Source organism: Amblyraja radiata, chromosome 3 (assembly GCF_010909765.2).
Source record: "Amblyraja radiata isolate CabotCenter1 chromosome 3, sAmbRad1.1.pri, whole genome shotgun sequence".
Classification (NCBI taxonomy): Eukaryota; Metazoa; Chordata; class Chondrichthyes; order Rajiformes; family Rajidae; genus Amblyraja; species Amblyraja radiata.
In genome coordinates this window covers 86,162,942-86,185,802 of record NC_045958.1, presented here as the reverse complement: position 1 = coordinate 86,185,802, position 22,861 = coordinate 86,162,942, and the positions used below count along the sequence as shown (strand labels likewise).

General features: G+C 41.5%; 1 protein-coding gene across 2 annotated transcripts in view; it reads right to left on the bottom strand.

Moving 5' to 3' along the window:
- The window catches only part of jak2 (Janus kinase 2), a 246,701-nt gene that overhangs the window by 184,673 nt on the left and 39,167 nt on the right, over positions 1-22,861 (bottom strand). The window contains exon 2 of one of the 2 annotated variants that reach the window (XM_033018234.1): positions 6,760-6,843. The exons of the other annotated variant lie outside the window; for it this stretch is intronic. The gene's annotated coding sequence lies outside the window, so the exon portion shown is untranslated. The remainder of the gene's footprint in view (positions 1-6,759; positions 6,844-22,861) is intronic. 2 annotated transcript variants of the gene reach the window in all.

Here is a 22,861-nt window from a genome sequence, read left to right as displayed (position 1 = left end):
AGTTGTACAGAGCCCTAGTGAGACCACACCTGGAGTATTGTGTGCAGTTTTGGTCCCCTAATTTGAGGAAGGACATTCTTGCTATTGAGGGAGTGCAGCGTAGGTTTACAAGGTTAATTCCCGGGATGGCGGGACTGTCATATGCTGAGAGAATGGAGCAGCTGGGCTTGTACCCTCTGGAGTTTAGAAGGATGAGAGGGTTCTCATTGAAACATATAAGAATGTTTGGACACGCTAGAGGCAGGAAACATGTTCCCGATGTTGGGGGAGTCCATAACCAGGGGCCACAGTTTAAGAATAAGGAGTAAGCCATTTAGAACGGAGACGAGGAAACACTTTTTCTCACAGAGAGTGGTGAGTCTGTGGAATTCTCTGCCTCAGAGGGCGGTGGAGGTGGGTTCTCTGGATACTTTCAAGAGAGAGCTAGATAGGGCTCTTAATAATAGAAGTCAAGGAAGTGGGGAGAAGGCAGGAACGGGGTACTGATTGGGGATGATCAGCCATGATCACGTTGAATGGCGGTGCTGGCTTGAAGGGCCAAATGGCCTACTCCTGCACCTATTGTCTATTGTCTATTGACCTGTTTTGCTTAACATATAGTGGAAGAAGGAATTGCAGATGCTGGTTTAAACTGAAGATAGACACTAAAAATTAGAAAAACTCAGCAGGACAGGCTGCATCTCTGGAGAGAAAGAATGGGTGATGTTTCGGGTCGAGACCATCAGACTGAAGAGGTTAAAAACCAGCCATAAAACACAATGACTGGAGATGTGTGTTATCCAACTAAGGGCAGAAATCAGAATCATGTGTTCATCTTTATTGACGTGACACCATAATAAATATATTACAGAAAAAATAATTTAATGGGGTGGCACGGTGGCGCAGCGGTAGAGTTGTTGCCTTACTACCACATGGGTTTTCTTAGGATATTCCAGTTTCTCCCATATCTGAAAGAAGTGCCGGTTTGTACGTTAATTGGCTTCTGTAAATTGTCCCTGGCGTGATGGATGGAATTGGTGTATGGTAGATTGCTGGTCGGTGTGCACTTGGTGGGCTGAAGGGCCTGTTCCATAAATATTTTTCACATATATATCTTAATTTCATTGAACCATATATGATTGAATATGTGACATTATTTTTGTCTTGTTTCTATATTCAAAGGGTAAGGTTGATTGATTTAGTTGTGCAGAACAGTGATGGAAGTCCGACTTTTGCTTTGTTTATCTGTGTTTTTCTCTTTATAAATACATAACAGCATGAATATAATCTGATTTCCATACATGAATATAGTCATTCATTTACTGCACCTGTTGATCAGAGCCTGGCTCTATTGTGGAATGTAATTAGGAATGTAATTTAGCCTAACCTTATTCATACCTAATCCAATTTAAAGCATAAATGTTGCATTCAAGTGTAAGTTAAATAACTCGCTACAGTATGCACCAGATTGCACAATTTCAAGCTGAAAAATGTGAAAGCTCCCTACCACCAGAGGGGGGGACACCCCCCTCCCACCACCCTCAGTCGCTACGCTCCCTTGCAATTTCTCCCTCTCAACTCTCACTCAATGTTGGCAGCCCTGTAATAATGTGGTCCAGGGTGACACCTAACATATATTGATGACAACTACTTCTTTAAGCTGCATTAATACCTACGTTAATTTTGACCCGAGACCCATCTCCATAAATTACAGGCCTCCTTTACGGCAATATCTGTGGGAAGAGAAGCTCACTATACTTACAAAGACAGATACAAAATGCTGGAGTCACTCAGTGGGACAGGGAGCATCTGTGGAGAGCAGGAATGGGTGACGTTTCGGGTCGAGACCCTTCTTCGGTCTCCTCACTATACTTACATTGGGTTGGGTCTGGACCACTATGCTGGCATTGTGCAGTAAAATAGTTTGTGTGCATACAAAAATTAAGCCTCTGCACAGTATTCCTGCAGACGACTGATGTAAAACATAAACCGCAAGCCTTGTTTCTCAGGTTTTTTTTTTTAATATATTTTTTTATTAAAGGTAATCAATTACAATGCTTCAAACAACTTTATATCAAATTAATTCAATTTGCATTAAGTAAAACACTAGTAATACTTATCTACTATTTTTTTAGAAATAATGATAGAGAAAGAATAGAACAGTTATAAATCATTAAGAGAGTGATTAAATAATAATTTGATTATATATAAGAAAGAAAAGAGAAACGGAAAAAAAAAAATAAAAAATTGAGTAACCACAATATGTATTATTAATAACACTACTACAAGTGATAGTATCAATAAAGACATATATGTTAATTCCAATATAAAAATGAATTATTCTCACCAAATCCCGCAGGGTGCACGCCGAGCTGTGTTGCCAAGAACAGCTACTTCTCTAAATACTGTATATATGGAGACCATATCTGTTCAAAAGAATTATACTTGTCCAATAGGACAAATCTAATTCTTTCCAGATGTAACGTCTCCATCATCTCTGTTGCCCACATTTTGGTTGTGGGGGATAATGTTCCCTTCCAAAATTTCAATATGATTTTTTTCCCAATTATCAAACAGTAATTGTTTCTCAGGTTTTGACAGAGTTATAAGCAGTATTCAGTTTGTAAAGTGTATTTATTAGCGAACTCCTGGGAAAGTAAACATTTTACAGTGCAAATCATCTCTTTCCTATATATGTTATATATGCATCTGGAGCTGATTAAGGATAGAATTGCATTGAATGCTCAGGTAGCAGGATTGGCCCCATGGCTAGAAGTATAGGAATATTCAAAATGCTGGAGTAACTCAGCGGGTCGGGCAGCATCTCCGGTGAACATGGATAGGTGATGTTCAGTGTCAGGATCCTTCTTCATATTAAGTATGAGTAAAGGTGCTGGCTCGACTGGCGTTGGCATCAAACCTTAACTATCCTGGGGAACCACACACTTGCACCAAGTGGTGTGGGAAATAGGAGATGGATCTGCATTCAAAGTCAATTTGAAGGCAGAGGTGGGTTCCTGGCTGGGTTTAGCTATGTAGAATGGAGTAGAGGGAAATGGGATGCAGAATCTATAACAGTAGTAGAAAAAGAAAGGATTATTAAACTACCAACAGGCAGAGTTCTCTGCATGGTGTACTGTGGTGACACATCCCATTGACTGTCCCTACAGTGCAAAGTGAGCTCTGACTCTAACTTCACATAAAACTCTTGCACTGGATGAATAGTGATGTGGCCGAGAAGGGGTTTAATCCCAAAGTACAGAAAGCATATTGTGTGGGGGTAGCACATGGTATTGGGGGTAGGGTACGAACATGGATAGAAAATTGATTGGCAAACAGGAAACAAAGAGTAGGGATTAACGGGTCCCTTTCAGAATGGCAGGCAGAGACTAGTGGGGTACCTGCAAGGCTTGGTGCTGGGACCGCAGCTATTGATAAAAATTATTAATGATTTAGATGAAGGGATTAAGAGTAACATTAGTAAATTTGCAGGTGACATAAAGCTGGGTGGCAGTGTGAACTGTGAGGAGGATGCTATGAGGATGCAGGGGAACTTGGACAGGTTGAGTGAATGGGCAGATGCATGGCAGATGCAGTTTAATGTGGATAAATGTGAGGTTATTCACTTTGGTGGCAAGAACAGGAAGGCAGATTTTTATCTGAATGGTGTCAAGTTAGGAAAAGGGCAAGTACAACGAGATCTGGGTGTCCTTGTTCATCAGTCACTGAAAGTAAGCATGCAGTTGCAGTAGGCAGTGAAGAAAGCTAATGGCATGTTGGCCTTCATAACAAGAGAAGATGAGTATAGGAGCAAAGAGGTCCTTCTACAGTTGTATAGGGCCCTTGTGAGATCACACATGGAGTATTGTGTGCAGTTTTGGTCTCCAAATTTGAGGAAGGGCATTCTTGCTATTGAGGGAGTGCAGTGCAGGTTCACGAGATTAATTCCCAGGATTGCGGGACTGTCATATGTTGAAAGAATGGAGCGACTGTGCTTGTATACACTGGAATTTAGAAGGATGAGAGGCGAACGTATTGTAACATATAAGATTATTAAGGGATTGGACCGCTAGAGGCAGGCAACATGTTCCCGATGTTGGGGGAGTCCAGAACCAGGGGCCATAGTTTAAGAATAAGGGGTACACCATTTAGAACGGAGATGAAGAAAAACATTTTCACCCAGAGAGTTGTGAATCTGTGGAATTCTCTGCCTCAGAAGGCAGTGGAGGCCCATTCTCTGGATGCTTATAAGAGTTAGATAGAGCTCTTAAAGATAGCAAAGTCAAGGGATATGGAGACAAGGCAGGAACGGGGTACTGATTGTGGATGATCAGCCATGATCTCAGTGAATGGCGGTGCTGGCTCGAAGGGGGTGAATGGCCTACTCCTGCACCTATTGTCTATTGTATGATCAGTGAAACCATGACTGGTTCCTGCTGAATTTGACTTTCTTTCAGTTAGCCAATTTCTGATTGATATAAAACCATTTAACTTGCTTCAGTAATTAGACTGTATCCACCATCGGACTAGCTGTGTGTTACAACCCACTCCTGGATCGTACATAGAGCCGGGTACAGTCATTGTCGTTTTGTGGTTTCCTTAGATTCTGGTCAGGAAATACACCAGAGATATTAGTACAGATGATCTGTCGTACTAAATGGGGCTCTTGTTTTTCCTGTTTCATCCACAACTGGAGCTGCAAGGATCAGGGCATGGTTTTTATTGATCAAATATTTGCAGGAGCTGGTAAATGTGGAGCCAATAGAGGGATAAAAAGAACAGTTAAAGATGTGTGATTCTCACCTTCCCAGAACATAGGGGAAACTGATGAAATGTGTAACAAGAGCATCATTAATATTAGGTATTGAAGGTGAATTAAGGAGCAGAAATTTCAAAGAGCCGAGAGGCCTTGGCATGAAAAATGAAATTCATTTGAGAATTGGAATCTTGTCATTTGTTCTGATTCACAACTCCTCATCATGCTGAGGCCTATGTTGGAAACAGAGATTTAGTTTAGTTTAGTTTTAGTTTAGAGATCCGCACCAACCAATGATTACCTGTACTCTAGTTCTATGTCATCCCAGTTTTGCATCCTACACACAAGGGGCGATTTACAGAAGTCAATTAACTTACAAACTTGCACGTCTTTGCAATGTGGGAGGAAACCGGGAAAATTCAGATCTCTGACGCTGTAAGGCAGCAATTCTACTGCTGCGCTACTGTGGAACAGACTTTATTGTCATATGACAATCAACAACAAAAACAGGAAGGGCCAGGTCACTACGCAAAATTTATACTCAACAAGAACAGGGATATAATAAGTTACATTTACTTGAGCCCTTGAGGTGTGAAGACAGCAGTCAATTAATTGTGCAATCCTGCAGCAACTCCGATGGGAAGAATGGCTGACTGCACAGACGTCAATCAGCTGGACAGCTGGCTGTATATTCATTGTGCAGTGTTTGCATGCACAATGCAGAAATTGGCCATAGAGTCATAGTGACATAAGATGGAAACAGACCCTTCAGCCCAACTCGTCTCTTTGCCTGCATTTGACTCCTATATCAGTAAACCTAGTATAGACACAAAATGCTGAAGTATCTCAGCAAACAGGCAGCATCTCTGGAGAGAAGGAGAGACCCTTCTTCAGACTGAGACTAGGTAAACCTAGTACCTGTTTAAATGTCATTTAAACGTTGCAATTGTACTCGCCTTACAGATTCCATTGACAGCTCGTTCCACATACCCATCACCTTCTGCCTGAAAAAGTTAACCCACGGGTCCCTTTTAAATCTTTCAACTCTCACCTTAAATCATGCCCTCTGGATTTAGACTCCCTCACCCCGGGAAAAAGACAGTGACCATTCAGCCTATCAATGCCCCTCATGATTGTATAAACTTTAGTAAGTCATCCCTCAACTCAACCTTCCACGCTGCAGGGAAATAAATCCCCAGCCTATGCCGTCTATCCTTATAACTCAGGCCCTCCAGTCTCAGTAACAACTTTTTGAATCTTGTCTGTGCCATTTTCAGCTCATTACATAATTCCTGAAGCTGAATGACCAGAACTGCACGCAATGCTCCAAGTGTGGTCTCACTTGTACCGTTGTACAATAGGTATCTCCTTTCCTTTGTAAAACAACTTTGTGAATGTAGAATTTGTGAGTGAGAACATGTGTGTGACACGGAAGGAGAGGGAGAGACTCGGAGACCTGACCTCATGCAGTTTCTGATTATGTAGCCAGCGCAACATTATTATAAAATAGAGGCTCTTTGTGCCAGAAGTTTGCCTTTAGAAAGCTTTTAGAAATACTGCTATTGCTTATGTACACGTGGCAAGGGTTTAACTTGGTTCAGCAGCAGATAGCTGGTTCTGGGAAGTTAAAAAGCATTTGCTTCTTCACCCAAAATGGAATTTCTGAAATTGCATGCGATCGCTTGGGATGCAATTGTAAAATTATGGCTCAGTAATGCTATAATTATGTGCAAGACCTGACACATTCTGCAAGTCCCAAAAGCCGTTGGAGGTGTACAATTCATCAATACATTAAAACAAACTGCCGGTTAGTATCTGTTGTTTAACATAATCATTTTCCCTACCTTTGAACTCCGCTCCATGCTAGTATCGGCCATTTAACATACTGTGTTATTTCCATTATACCTCTAATACACACAGACTTGCCATTAACACATTTGTTGTCACTACCTTTGTACGCCACTGCGGGCAAAGTTCAGAGGGCACCAGCTAGTATCAATTGTCAATATATTCATTGTCCTTACCTTGACACATGCGACACACGGAAGCCACCAGCCGGTATTTGCTATCTGTGCATCCCGTTAAGTCAAGAACCAAGAAGTCGCAATCTAGTGTCAAAATTATTAACATATTAAGTATCCTATAATGTAATTATTAACATATTAAATATCCTATAATGTAAGAGTAAAGTATGTGGATAGAGAACTGGCTGGCAGACAGGAAGCAAAGAATAGGAGTAAACGTGTCCTTTTCAGAATGGCAAGCAGTGACTAGTGGGGTACCGCAAGGCTCAGTGCTGGGACCCCAGCTATTTACAATATATATTAATGATTTGGACAAGGGAATTGAATGCAACATCTCCAAGTTTGTGGATGACATGAAGCTGGGGGGCAGTGTTAGCTGTGAGGAGGATGCTAGGAGGCTCCAAGGTGACTTGGATAGGTTGGGTGAGTGGGCAAATGCATGGCAGATGCAGTATAATGTGGATAAATGTGAGGTTATCCACTTTGGTGGCAAGAACAGGAAAGTAGACTATTATCTGAATGGTGGCCGATTAGGAAAAGGGGAGATGCAACAAGACCTGGGTGTCATGGTACACCAGTCATTGAAAGTAGGCATGCAGGTGCAGCAGGCAGTGAAAAAAGCGAATGGTATGTTAGCATTCATAACAAAAGGAGCAGGGAGGTTCTACTGCAGTTGTACAGGGCCTTGGTGAGATCACACCTGGACTATTGCGTACAGTTTTGGTCTCCTAATCTGAGGAAAGACATTCTTGCCATAGAGGGAGTACAGAGAAGGTTCACCAGATTGATTCCTGGGATGGCAGGACTTTTATATGAAGAAAGACTGGCTAGACTCGGCTTGTACTCGCTAGAATTTAGAAGATTGAGGGGGGATCTTATAGAAACTTACAAAATTCTTAAGGGGTTAAGATGCAAGAAGATTGTTCCCAATGTTGGGGAAGTCCAGAACAAGGGGTCACAGTTTAAGGATAAGGGGGAAGTCTTTTAGGACCGAGATGAGAATTTTTTTTTTCACACAGAGAGTGGTGAATCTGTGGAATTCTCTGCCACAGAACATAGTTGAGGCCAGTATATTTCAGAGGGAGTTACAGGGCTCTTGCTTAACTTTTTTTCCCCTGTTGCCAGTCGGGCAACCTTGGCAGCTTTTTAGGTTGCCAAATGACAGTTTAGGTGGTCATTTAAGATGGCTTGCATGACGCGTGCGATAATGTGCTCGGACGAAGTGCGCAGTTACCAGTCGGGATTATATTCAATGATGCATTCACATATTATTTCTGCTTCAAATAAAGTCACAAACTAAACATATTCACCAATCAAGACATGATTTATTCCACAATGACATGCAGCAAAATTATAAGACAGTATCTCAACTATTTTTACACATTGCAATTAATGCAATTTCTATTAGTTCTTTCCACTTCCAAACAAAAATGTGGTTGGCTTATTCAGCGTATGATCAACCTGTGTCAATAAATCCTGGACCATGGTAACATATATGCGTACGTATAGTTGTGAATGTTGCTCATTAAATAACTACAGTACTGAAACTCCATATTAAGAGCATTGATTTGCTGTTAAAATGAATTCTGTAATAACATGTCAACGGCAGCAGTGACAATCGAACACTGCGGTTTTAATGCGGTTTTAATGTTTCACGTGTTCACAATTTAGATTAATCCATTAATCCGTTAGTAGTTGCGTCTGTAAATGGCCCCGTCTCCGCTAACCAGGTAGGAGCGCGGTTCTTTGTCAGGGCCGTGGATGCGACCCAGACAGCCATAGCCCTTGTTGGTCTGGAGGCGAACAACCTGTCCACTGGAGAGAGGTTTAAGTGGTTTTACTGGACTTGTGCATTGCGCTTGAATTGTAGTTGTTTCTGGACTGCGGGCAGAGAACGGACCTGTGGCTGCAGAAGCTGCTGGGATACAGGCAAGGCAGCATGGGTTTGACGAGACATAAGTCGTTGGGCTGGGGAACCCAGTATGGGATCCCTGCCAATGTTCCTTAAATTGGGCAGGTCTAGGTAGACGTCAGATTTAGCAAGGTAAGAACGCTCCATTAGTTGTTTTGCACTTCGGACGGCCCGTTCGGCGAGTCGGTTGGACTGCGGAAAATCAGGGTTGCTGGTGATATGTCGAAAGTCCCATCATTGTGCAAAGTTTTTGAAAAGCTGGCTGGTGAACTGAGTGCCATTGTCGGATAGAAGGCGTGCAGGGGAACCGTGCACGGGAAATGACGTTGCAACTTCTGGATAACTGCTTCAGATGTGATGGTTTGGAGTAGATCAATGTCAAACCAGCCCGAATAAGAATCAACAAGATCTAGATAGTGTTTCCCATGCCATTCGAATATGTCGGTGGCTACCGTGGATCACAGTAGAGGAGGAATCAGGTGCGGCTGATAAGGGCTGCTTCTGCTGGTGTGGTGTCAGGCTTTTGCAGATGGCGCAGACTTCAGTTTTGTCACGTATATACTTGGTCATACCAGACCAGTAAAACATGCTCTGTGTGCGTTGTAAGGTTGCCTCCACGCCAGGGTGGCCCCTGTGGACGACGTCGAAGTACTTGTCCTGGACGACAGCTGGGACAATTGCCTTGTGGCCCTTGATTATAATCCCTGTAATACCAGTTCGTCGCGAACCAGGAAGTATGGGTGGATCGCAATCGGGGTGCTGTGTTCTTTATCCGGCCAGCCACGCCGGATGACTGCGGACAGTAATTGTAAAGTCTCGTCAGCAGCCGTGTGCTCTGCCAGGCTGCTTAGGCAATCAGTAGGAACATACGGTACCTTCATTACTGAGAACTGGTCCTGTTCAGAGAGATGTTGTTCGCTGGTTTTGCATGGGGCTCTTGATAGCGTGTCAGCTATGTGTATGTCCTTGCCCTTTTTATAGACAATGTTAAAATGAAAATTCTACAGCTGCATCATCATCCGTTGCAGGCGAGCCGGAGCAGCGTAAATGGGTTTATTCAAGATGGCGACCAGCGGCTGGTGGACTGTTTCTATATTCACAGACTTCCCAAAAATAAAGTCTTTGAATTATCCCATTTTTTAAGAAAGGCGGGAGAGAGAAAACAGGGAATTATAGACCAGTTAGCCTGACGTCGGTGGTGGGGAAGATGGTGGAGTCAATCATAAAAGATGAAATAGTGGCATATTTTCCAGGGTTGATTTTCAGCTTGTTTTCCTTGTTCGATGGCAGGCACAAAAATATATCCAGCTGACTCCTGCATCACAGCCATTTGGGTTATGGAAATTCACCCTTATAGAATTAACAAATCGTTACACAAATATAATAATCAGATCAGATTCGTTTATTTTCATATATACCATGGAATTCTTTGTACATTTGAAGTTCATAAAGTGCACAGTATACATGGTAATGATAGATGCAACAATACATTTTGAACTCTGTATCTTCTCCCAGAAGATAGAAGAGAAAGAAAGGCCCATAGTGGCAGACATTCATAGTAATACTTTCAGTCTTCCTGATTCAATGAACCATGAAGATAGACTTAGAATATGAAATAAACTTAGCTGCCATGGAATATATTTGAAGAAAAGTAATTAAGTCCATACACTATTTTTCAGCTTGCGTTTCTTGACGAAAAAATCATGATACGATCCATTTTATCGGAACGCAACTCTTTCCCATCCCCTCCCTCCAACCCCAACAGCTTTTAAGAAATAGCATAAAGGAGACGTAGGTGAGAGCATGAGGCAGAAAAGAAAAGGGGGTCATGCAGTCTTGAATAAATATGCAGAGCTTGTGCACTGATGATGGATATGGTTATTTCCTACTAGCCAATTGTAGTGCTCGTTAGTAGTTGCTCTGCCTAATATGCGATTTATATTACCAAGATCTTGCTTACATAATTGAGTCTGAGTAGCTGCTAGTTACTGTAATGGCCTGCAGACCAATGTTGTAAGTGGACTTTAATAAATATGTGTTGTATCTTGACGTGTGTACGACTCGACTCATTACCCGGTTAGTTACATAACACTAAATCCAGAATTGCCTTCTCCTTGGTAGGCTCCAATACAAGCTGCTCGAAGAATCCATCATGGAGGCACTCCACAAGCTCCCTTTCTTGGGGTCCAGTACCAACCTGATTTTCCCAGTCTACCTGAAATCTCCCATATCAACAGTAGCATTACTTTTACGACATGCCAATTTTAACTCTTGATTCAACTTGCACCCTATACCCAGGCTACTGTTTGGGGGCCTGTAGATCAGTTCCATTAGGGTCTTTTTACCCATACAATTTCTTAGTTTGATCCATACTGACTCCACATCTCCTGTTTCAATGTCAGCCCTTGCAAGGAACTGAATTTCATTCCTCACCAACAGAGCTACCCCACCCCCTCTGCCCACCTATCTGTCTTTTCGATAGGAGGTATACCCTTGAATATTCAGTTCATAGGAGGTATACCCATGAATATTGAGTTTAGGCTTAGTTCAGTTTGTTATTGTAGCGTATACCGAGGTACAGTGGTAAAGCTTTTGTTTGTGTGCTATCCAGTTAAAGAAAAAACTATATCCAGTTGAAGAAAAAATACATGATTGCCATCAAGCTGTCCACAATGCACTAATAAATAATAAAGGATACAACATTTAATGCAAGAAGAAGTTTGATAAAGTCTTATTAAAGATAATTCAAAAGGTCTCCAATGAGGTAGATAGGTGGTCAGGACAGCTGGGAAGAAACAGTACCTGAATATGGAGGTTTGGATTTTCAAATTTCTGTACCTCTTGCCTGATGGGAGAGGGGAAAGAGGGAGTGACTGGCATGAGACTGGTTCTTAATTATGCTGGTGGCATGAATTGGAGATGGTGTCAACGGAAGGGAGGTTGGTTTGCGGATGGTCTTGGCTATATCCTTAACTCTCTGCAATTTCTTGTGGTCTTGTATGGAGCTGTTCCCAATCCAGGGTGTGATGCATCCTGATAAAATTCTTTCAATGGCACATCTGTCAAAGTTGGTGAAGGTTGTTGGGACATGCCAAACTTCCTTAGTCTTCTCAGGAAGTAGATATGTTAGTGTGTTTGCGTGGCTATAGCTTCCATGTGGCTGTCCAGGATACATTCCATATCGAATGGTTCTGAATGGTCCTTACATAAGCTGGGGTATAGTCCTGATTTTCTAGCCTACCTCATTGTGGACATTTTCTCTGGAACTTTTATGCTACAATGCTGAAAAACTATTGTGCCTGTGCCATGCAGGGGGTTGAGCACACAGCCTTGATGTGCTCCTGTGCTGATGGTTATTGAGGAGGAAGTGTTGCCGCCTTAGAATTATTTCAAATATTTGGTGTTATTTTTATCATAAACATGACAACAGTTCCTCCCAAGACTGCAGGAAATTACAGTTGTGGATGCAGCCTGGTACATCATGCAAACAACCCCCCTCCAACAACAACGATATCTACACTTCCCGCTGCCTCTTGAAAGCAGCCAATATAATTAAGGACAACTCACACCTCTCTTTCCCTCTTTCACATTCTCTCTTTTCCCCTCCTTAATTGGGCAGAAATACGAAAGCTTGAAAGCACGTACAACCAAATTAAACAATAGCTTCTGTCCACTGCTATCTTGAACGGACGTCCCATAGGCCTAGGATTCTCAATCTTCCAAACTACCTTGTTGCGGCCCTTGCACTTTTGTTTTATCTGCACTTTCTCTGTAGCTGTTTGTTTTCTCTTTGCACTTCCTGGTGTACTCCTGTATGGTCTGATATGCCTAGATAGCATGCAAAATAAGGATTTTCCTTTATATCTCGGTACACGTGGCAATAATAAACTAATAGTGAACATATTTTTATTGATGTTGTGAATCATAAACCACTATACTCAAAATGACTGGAGGAGAATGCACTGAGCTAACAAAGCCAATGTGCAAACATTTCCAGAGATGAATCTTACAATCTAGTCTCCTTTGAATATATTGTAAAATACTAAAGGCAAAAATATCTACAAAATGAAAGGCAGAGAGGACAGCATTGTTGAGTTTACAAGCGCCTGCTATTTATCCACTGGACTGGGGATGCTCTGTATATTTTTAGTTGAGTGTCTAAAGAGAATCTGGACTCAGATACAAGACAGGATCCATGACTGTGTAATAACATTCAAGTACTGTGACCTCTGGAAAACATTCTCAAATTCTTGACAATCTTTGGACCAGGATCTGGAAAGATTTCAAAATGCTGACTGTCCAGCTGAACGTGTATTTTAATGAGTTTCTATCTTGGTGGATTTTTTGAAATGTACTTACACTGGTGCCAGCTTGGTGCTTGGGAACAGTGAATGATTCATTGCTGCAGAAACACCAGTGCAGAACATCAGTGCAAACCAGATTCTTGGCACAGGAGTACTATTAACAGTGTAGCTCTCCATAAAGACCCCTTTTAACACTGATTCTAAAATACCTCGTATTCTTGGAAACATATCCCAAGTGCTGAGCAAAGCACCAGGAAATAATCATTTTACTTCGGAGTCACGTGGGTGACTACGTGAAGAAGGCCGTCCAGGCGCACGCGCGTCATCTCGTCAGACGCATTGCGCTGCGACCGCGGTAGGAGGTGTGGAACCTCCAAGCGGTGAGTGAATGAAAACCTGAACGTAAGTATTTTACTTTCACTTTCAGGCTGCTTTTCTCCGTGGAGACTGCGTGCAGAGACACAGGCAAGTCTTAATGTATGGAGAAAGGTGGGAGGAATAATGGTAAGCGCACCGCAGTAAGCACTCAATAAGACAAAATGTCTGAGAGAAGCGGGCGCCCGACTAAAAAGTCGATTGTAAAGAAACAACTATTTTTACACGGGAGAAAAAGGTCCCGTTGAAACTCCCACAGGGAGCAAGGCCATAAAGAAAATAATAGGCCTGTAAGACTCGGAGGAGTCTGTACTATAAATCATGTCAGATAGAATTTATTAACTGGAATTCCTCATAGGTAAAGCAAACTCCAGAAGGAGTATAAAAAACGCGGGCCTAAAGAGCCAGCGCATGGAACACCCAGGAGAGGTCCTGGGAAACGTTGGAGATGAATATGTATGTTGGCCTAACACTGAGCTAGCAACAGAAATGTCTCTACAGGAGACCAGAATGGAGCAGCACCTAAAAGTGGGCTGTCAGTATTCAGCTCTATGAAGAGCTTGAGATACCCCAAAGAGGGTCAAAGAAGCGTAGGCTTATCAGAGCCAGCGCATGAAATATCTGATGAAAAATACCAGGTGAAACCCATTATGAGGAGGAATATCCAGAATATTCTGACAATGAATCATATAAGGACCAGAGCCCACACAAAAAAGAAATGTACCAGGGCTGGCCCATAAGTTCTCTAGTCCCAGAAAAAAGGGACAACCTCTAAAAGAGGATATAGCAGCAGTATAAATACCTGCTTTCCCATCATTTGGAAGAACCAACGATGGATGAGATTGAGAACAAATATGAAATCCCGCAGAATTGCGCTCTGCTAGTAGTCCCATCTGTCAACAGTGAAGTATGGAGTTATGGGCACTGCAGTATGCGTTCAAGAAATGAGGTTACAGCGGGTACTAAGATTAATGTGGTCAAGCATCAAGGCATTGCCAGAGACCTGGAAGAAGGAAATGTGACAACGTCACATCAGGATGTTATGGGAATGATGTGTAATGCACAATTTGAAATAAACTGTATTCGTAAAAATGCAATAAGACCGAACATACATCCTAAGTTTGCAGGGCTCTGTAAACCATCTAATATACAATTGCCATAACGAAGGCAATATCCATACCGAAGGGTGGCTGGAACTGGTGAAGGAACAAGTCACTCGTACCCGCATACACGATATTGGCGTACGACCCTAGGACGTGGAGATTCCCACAAGGGGCAAGGTACAAAAAGTGACACCAGCAAATCCTGAGGTAGGTGGTTCTGGTTCTGAGACAAACATATTAGATGTGTCCTATTCACAAATTGGGGGAAATTACAATTCTTCCTAAAAGAAGGGCAACAAATAACATCTGATGCTTATATACTGTGCAGTATAATGGGGTTTAGAATTGAATTCTACCAAAAATGAAAATTCCCCTACTCAACATATTCCAAGACGAATACATGTTCTCTAAAGAAGAGATTAGAATTATTCAAGTAGAACTTGACATATTGAGTAAAAAAGGGGTAATTGAGAAAACAACTTATCAAAACCACTAGTTCATATCTAGTATTTTTTCTATACCTAAAAAAGGATGGTGGCAGTAGAATCATTTAGACCTTACAAGTCTCAACCCTTTTGTACAGTATAAACATTTCAAAATGGAGACATTTACTAATGCTTTGCAGTTAAATTCAACAAAAGGCTATATGGCAAGCATAGATCTCCAAGATGCGTATTACTCTGTGGCTGTGCAAGGTAAGATCGTAGATATTTGAAATTTATCTGGATGCATCAATAATGGCAATTCAAAGCATTGCCTTATGGGTTAACCTCAGCCCTAGATTGTTTACTAAACTGCTAAAACCAATCTTAGCATTGTTAAGAGCCCAAGGCCATTTGACAATGGTTTATTTGGATGATATTTTAGTTGTGGGAGACACTGAAGCCATAACGACAGCATCAGTTTTAAAAGTCAAACTAACATTCAAAATCTAGGCTTCTTTATCTATCCAGATAAATCTAGATTGACACCCAACAAAATAATTGATTACTTGGGGTTCACTATTAATTCAGAGCACATGACAGTGACTTAACCAAGGACTAAAAGCTGCAGTAAATTGAGGGTTGTGAGGAACTAATTTCAGGCAAACAACCATCAATCAGGCAAGTGGCAAGCCTAATTGGCAAACTAATTGCTTCTTTTCCAGCTGTTCAGCTTGGCCCACTGCATTAACAACAACTGCAGTGAGCAAAGGTTTGGTATTTAAAAGACATTCCGGGTATTTGATAGACCCATGGCTAATTAAATTGGCAAATAGATCACCTGTCTAGAAATCACCAAACTCGTTTAATTTAACCTGAATTAAATATAGAGACCGATCCCAATCCAAGTGTTGGGTTTTGGCCTCCGCCGGCTCCAACAGCAGGAGCGCACTCGATGCCACAATGGCCGCCGTGTCCTGGTGAATGTGGAGAGAGGGACTAGGAGTTGGCGGTTGGCATAAACTGGTTTGTGACTGGATCAAATGGCAACTCAGGTAGGATTAGAGGATGACGAAGATCAAGATGATAGGGTTTTTGGTGACTGGACGTCAGTGTCTAGTCAGAGATCAGGGAGGAATCAAGGAGAAGGAGGAGTCAGGCAAAACGAGCTCAGCCAAAGCAGCAAAAGGAGTTTTGAAGGGAACAGTTCAGAAGAGGATAGGAGAACGGTTCGGCAAAAGGTTGAAAGGAAGGAGGTTAAAATAATACTGAAATTCAGAAAGGAAGATGAGCATGTCAATTTAAGTCCGATAGCTTTATCTAGGGAGCTAAAGAAGAAGGTAGGAGAGGTGGAAACAGCTAAGATTTTGAGAGACGGGAACTTGTTAATAATATGTAAAACGGAGGAGCAGAAAAATAATGAAGATTGAAAGTGTTTGCAAGAAGATGGTCAGTGAAAGAAAGACTCTGGGTGAGAGTAGAGTGACAAGGGGAGTAATAACAGGTATTCCTGTAGATGAAGACTTGGAGAAACTCAAACGGAGTATTTTTGGTGGCCAGGTGAGTGTAGCTAAGAGATTGTTAAGGACAGTGGAGGGTAAGAGGGTAGAGAGCTTGTCTGTGCTTCTGGAGTTTCAGCAGTCTGAACTACCAGAAAAAGTGAGAATCGGATGCATGAGCTTTCCAGTGAGGCCTTATATCCCTCCACCGCTCCGATGTTATAAATGCCAGAGGTATGGACATATAGCAGTGGTGTGTAAGGGGAAGCAGAGGTGTCCCAAGTGTGGAGGAGAGCACAGATTTGAAGAGTGCAGAGAAAATATGCAGGATAAATGCTGCAATTGCGGAGGACCGCACAGGGTAACGTATGGGGGATGTGAAGTCAGGAAGAGGGATGTGGAGATTCAGCAAGTGAAAACAGTAAGTAACATAAGCTACTCAGAGGCAGTGAAGAAGGTGCAAGGACAAAGGGGAAGAGTGGATATTAATGGAAGAGAGAATCATCCGTTTTTGAGATCAGAGGAAAGTCAAGCAGTCAAAACTCACACAGAACTGACAGCTGATAAGCTTATTGTTTTCATTGCATATGTAATCAACTGTACTGATCAGGTTAAACACAAACAGAACAAATAAAAATCATTGTTAAGGGAGCAGAGAAGTTTTTGGGTTTAAAAGAAGTATTATGGGAGAGTATCAATAAAAAGCTTGAAGCAGATGGAAGGTTCTGGTGATAGGTCAACTTGATTATATTACAATGGAACGCAAGGAGCATAATAGCAAATGGACAAGAGTTTAAAGGATTCATTAAAGAGTTAAAGAAGAAACCAGAAGTCGTATGTATTCAAGAAACCTGGCTTAAGCCTTCATTAGACTTTGTCATCAAAGGTTATGATAGTATCCGTAGAGATAGGGGGGAAGGGAGTGGAGGGTGGTGTGTAATATTTATAAAGCAAGGAATACAGTATAGATTGTTGGTGAAAGGAACAGAATTAGAATATTTAGTGGTTTAAATTTGGACAAGAGAAGGTAAGGTTAAAATTGTTAATTTTTATAATCCGTGTAAAAGGCTTTCAATGGAGTTGATGGATGAACTTGCTGGGTATTTAGGGGGGAAAGTTATATGTTGTGGAGATTTTAATGCTCATAGCACGTTGTGGGATGATTGTAATGATGAAAATGGGATGGTGATTGAGGATTTAATGGAGAATAAAAACCTTGTGTGTCTTAATGATGGAAGTGGGACACGAATCAACATCAGAACAGGGTCAGAATCAGCCATAGACCTCACACTAGTGTCAGACTCATTGGCGGGTGTTTGTTCATGGGAAGTAATTCGAAGAACAACGGTAAGAAGTGACCACTACCCGATAGAAATAGTAGTAGGAGTGAGTTTAGAGGAGTATAATACAGAGAGAATACAGAAGTGGTCTTTTAGTGGTGCTGATTGGGAGAAGTTTAAGATTATTAGTGATCAAGAAATGGAGAAAATTGATATTTATGAAGATGTGGATAATTTAAATATTTCTGTTTGTGAAGCCATTTTAGAGGCAGCAACGAAGTCCATTAAGAAGAAAGGAGGTAAGCACAACAAGAAGAGTGTACCATGGTGGACTAAGGAGTGTGACAAAGCAATTAAGTGTCGAAATAAAGCTTTTAAAATTTTGAAAAGAAATCACAATTTTCAGAATCTTATTGAATACAAAAGGTTGCAAGCAAGTGTAAGAAGAGTAATAAAAAATGCAAAGAGGGAATTTTGGAGGACATTTTGTAACTCAGTGGGAAGGGAGACAAAAGTAGGTCAAGTTTGGGGAATGATAAGGAGAATGAAAGGAATTAAAAGAGAATACAAATATCCAATCCTAACTGACGGTGAAATTACAGCAGTGAAAGATGAAGAGAAAGCAGAGATGTTGGCAAAATCTTTTGCTAAAATTCACAGTTCAGACAATGTTAGTGAAGAAGGAAGAAAAGGAAAAGAAAATACCATAGCAGAGAATATACAGTTAATACGACATGAGGAAGACACTAACGATGTACTCAACAAACCATTCCCAAAGACAGAATTCAACCGAGCTCTTAGAAAAACCAAGATGTCAGCACCAGGTAAAGATCAGATTTGTTACACCATGTTAAACCATCTCAGTGAAACATCCAAGGATTTTTTGTTAGAATTTTATAATAAAGTGTGGGAGGGTGGGAAATTACCGCAAAGCTGCAAGGAGGCAGTAGTAATCCCAATAGGAAAGCCAGGTAAAGATCTGACAAACCCAGGGAATTATAGGCCTATTGCGTTAACATCCAACATATGTAAAGTAATGGAAAAATGGTAAATGAAAGGTTAATATATTATGTAGAAAATAAAGGATATTTATCCAATTACCAGAGTGGTTTTAGGAAGGGGAGAAACACCATGGATCCAGCTATATGTTTAGAACATGAATTTAGGAGAGCACAAATTAACAGAGAAAGTGTAGTAGCTGTATTTTTTGATATTGAGAAAGCATATGATATGATGTGGGGAGAAGGGTTATTAGTGAAACTAGGTAAATTGGGGATTAAAGGTCGTATATTTAAATGGTTTAAGGATATTTTATTTGGGAGGTCAATACAAGTACGAGTTGGAAATCAATACTCAGGAACATTAGATATTGAAAATGGAACACCTCAAGGGAGCATAATAAGTCCTTTACTATTTTTAGTAATGATAAATGATGTATATGAAGAAATTGTAAATGAAATGGGAGTTTCACTGTTTGCAGATGATGGGGCAATCTGGAAAAGGGGGAGAAATGTGAAGTTTATTGTGCAGAAACTACAGAGGGCTATAATAAAGGTACAAGAGTGGTCATATAAATGGGGATTCAAATTTTCTGTGGGAAAAAACAAAGATAATGTTTTTTACTAGGAAGAAAATTGGTAGTGAGGTAAAACTAAAATTATATAACCAGGAATTGGAGAGAGTAAAATACTATAAATTTTTAGGTTTATGGTTTGATGAGAGGATTACATGGATGGTTCATATTCAGAAAGTAGTGGACAAAATGTAAGAAGATACTTAATGTAATGAGATGTTTAGTTGGATGTGATTGGGGGGGGCAGATAGAACAGCTTTGAAGGCTATATACACTGGGTTAATTAGATCTGTGTTAGATTATGGTTGTGTGGTGTATGGGTCTGCATCAAGTACTTCTCTTAAGGAAATAGACAACATTCAATATCAGGCATTGAGAATATGTACAGGTGCAATAAAAACAACTCCAACAGCAGCATTACAGGTTGAAATGGGGGAGATGCCTCTAGAGATGAGAAGGATACAGCTTTCATTGAATTACTGGATTAACCTACAGGGCCACAGTCAAGAACACCCAGCACAAGTTACTGTCAAACCATGCTGGGAAAAGGAGAGAAGGGAAACAAAAAGTTTTGGATGGACAGTGACCCAGAAAGCATTACAAATCAGCATAGCACAATTAAATGTGGTTCCAACGGTTCCATTACCTTCAATTCCACCTTGGATACTTCCAGATGCAACAGTAGACTTTAAGATATTAGAACAGAAAAACAAGGATAAACAACGTATGTATAATTCATTCATCATACAGGAATACATTGACAGATACTACAGCTTTGTCCAAATTTATACAGATGCATCAAAAGATTCAGTAGATAAAGTAGGAGTAGCATTTATTGTACCAGAATTTCACATCAAAGTAGGGAAGAGGATCAATAATGAGGTCTCAGTATACACAGGTGAAATGATTGCAATATTGTTAGCGATACAGTGGGTCGAGGATACCAGGCCTTTAAGGACAGTTATTTGTTCAGATTCAAGTTTAGCAATAAAGAGTTTACAGCACAGCCATTCAGACAGTAGACCTTACATTTTGATTGAAATACAACAAACACTATTCAGAATTCAAATGATGGGGCTTACAGTCATATTTTTATGGGTACCAGCACACATTGGCATTAGAGGAAACGAAATGGCAGATAAGGTAGCAAAAGAGGTAACAAAAAGAAGTAAGATTGATTTAAGTATTAACATAGGTAAAACTGAAATCAAAGACATTATTAAGCAAAGACTGAAGGAAAGATGGCAAAAGCAATGGGAGGAAGAGTGGAAAGGACGGTGGTTCTACAGAGTCCAGAGGAAAGTGGGAGAAATGAGATGTGCAGGAAAAAACAGAAAAGAGGAGACGGTAATTTCAAGAATCAGATTTGGACACACTGGTCTGAACAGTACACTTTTTATAATAGGCAAGCATAATACAGGCAGATGTGAATACTGTGGGCAAGAAGAGACAATAGAGCATGTCATTATATAATGTGAGAGGTATGAGGAAGAAAGAAGACAAATGAGTGAACGATTCAGAAAAGAAAAAGTACAATTTGATTTAATAGATATTTTACAAAAGAATTCATATAAGTGCTATCAAATCCTATTGCTTTTTCTCAGGGTAACCAATTTGTTCGGAAAGATATAGGTTATTAGTATATAAGTTATAATGTTATTTGATCCACACTCCATACCAGTTGGTGGCGGTAATGCACTAAAAAGTTGTTTGCCAACCGCCAAAAAAAAACTACATAGAAGAAGAAGAAGCAGAAGAAGATGATAGACCCATGTAACTACCAAACACAACAATTGATGATATAAAATGGTGGATTAAAAATGTTGATTGATCTTACAGAAAAAATTCTGGTTGAATCACCAACTATCAGCCTACAAACCGATGCAAGTGCACTAGGTTAGGGATATGCTGATATCATCTCAAGCTGTGGAGATGGATCGAATGCAGAGGAAGAACCTTCGCTCGAGACACATGGCATTAATTATCTTGAATTACTAAGTGTATTTCATGGGCTTAAAGCCCTTTGCCGCAAGGTCCAAAAATTTGCATGTACAGGTTCAGATTGACAATACTACGGCAGTAGCATATGTCAATCATATGGGTGGAATCAAATTAGAAGCATTTGACAGATTAGCAAACAGGAATTGGCACTGGTGCATTAAGAGAGACATTTGGTTTCTGCAATTTACCTACCAGGTAAATTCAATATATTGCAGACACTAGGTCACGAAAATTTAATGACAATATAGAATGGATGTTAGAAACATAGAACATAGAAAATAGGTGCAGGAGTAGGCCATTCGGCCCTTCGAGCCTGCACTGCCATTCAATATGAGCATGGCTGATCATCCAACTCAGTATACTGTTAAACCGTGACATTTTCCATAAGATTGTGAATAAATTTGGGAAACCAGAAATTGACTTGTTTGCATCCAGATTGAACCACCAGTTACCTCAATATGTTTAGTGGGAACCAGACCTAGGTGCAACAGGGGCACATGCGTTTTCGTTAAATTGGGGTGGAATGTTTATATGCATTTCCTCCCTTTTGTCTGATCAGTAGAGTCTACAGAAGATCAAACAAGATAATGCTTCAGGATTACACAAAATTGCTGGGGAAACTCAGCGGGTGCAGCAGCATCTATGGAGCGAAGGAAATAGGTGACGTTTCGGGCCGAAACCCTTCTTCAGACTGATGGGGGGTGGGGGGGGGAAAGAAAGAAGGAAAAGGGGAGGAGGAGGAGGAGCCCGAGGGCGGGCGGATGGGAGGGTGGGAGGAGACAGCTAGAGGGTTAAGGAAGGGGAGGAGACAGCAAGGGCTAGCCAAATTGGGAGAATTCAATGTTAATGCCATAAGGACGCAAGGTCCCCAGACGGAATATGAGGTGCTGTTCCTCCAATTTCCGCTGTTGCTCACTCTGGCAATGGAGGAGACCCAGGACAGAGAGGTCGGATTGGGAATGGGAGGGGGAGTTGAAGTGCTGAGCCACCGGGAGGTCAGGTAGGTTATTGCGGACTGAGCGGAGGTGTTCGGCGAAACGATCGCCCAACCTACGCTTGGTCTCACCGATGTAAATCAGCTGACATCTAGAGCAGCGGATGCAGTAGATGAGGTTGGAGGAGATACAGGTGAACCTTTGTCACACCTGGAACGACTGCTTGGGACCTTGAATGGAGTCGAGGTGGGAGGTGAAGGGACAGGTGTTGCATTTCTTGCGGTTGCAACGGAAAGTGCCCGGGGAGGGGGTGGTGCGGAAGGGAAGAATTGACGAGGGAGTTGCGGAGGGAGCGGTCTTTGCGGAAGGCAGACATGGGAGGAGATGGGAAGATGTGGCGAGTGGTGGGGTCACGTTGGAGGTGGCGGAAATGGCGGAGGATTATGTGTTGTATTTGCCGGCTGGTGGGGTGAAAGGTGAGGACCAGAGGGACTCTGCCCTTGTTGCGTGTGCGGGGATGGGGAGAGAGAGCAGTGTTACGGGGTATGGATGAGACCCTGGTGTGAGCCTCATCTATGGTGGTGGAGGGGAATCCCCGTTCCCTGAAGAACGAGGACATTTCCGATGCCCTGGTATGAAATGTCTCATCCTGGGAACAGATGCGGCGTAGGCGGAGGAATTGGGAGTAGGGGATGGAG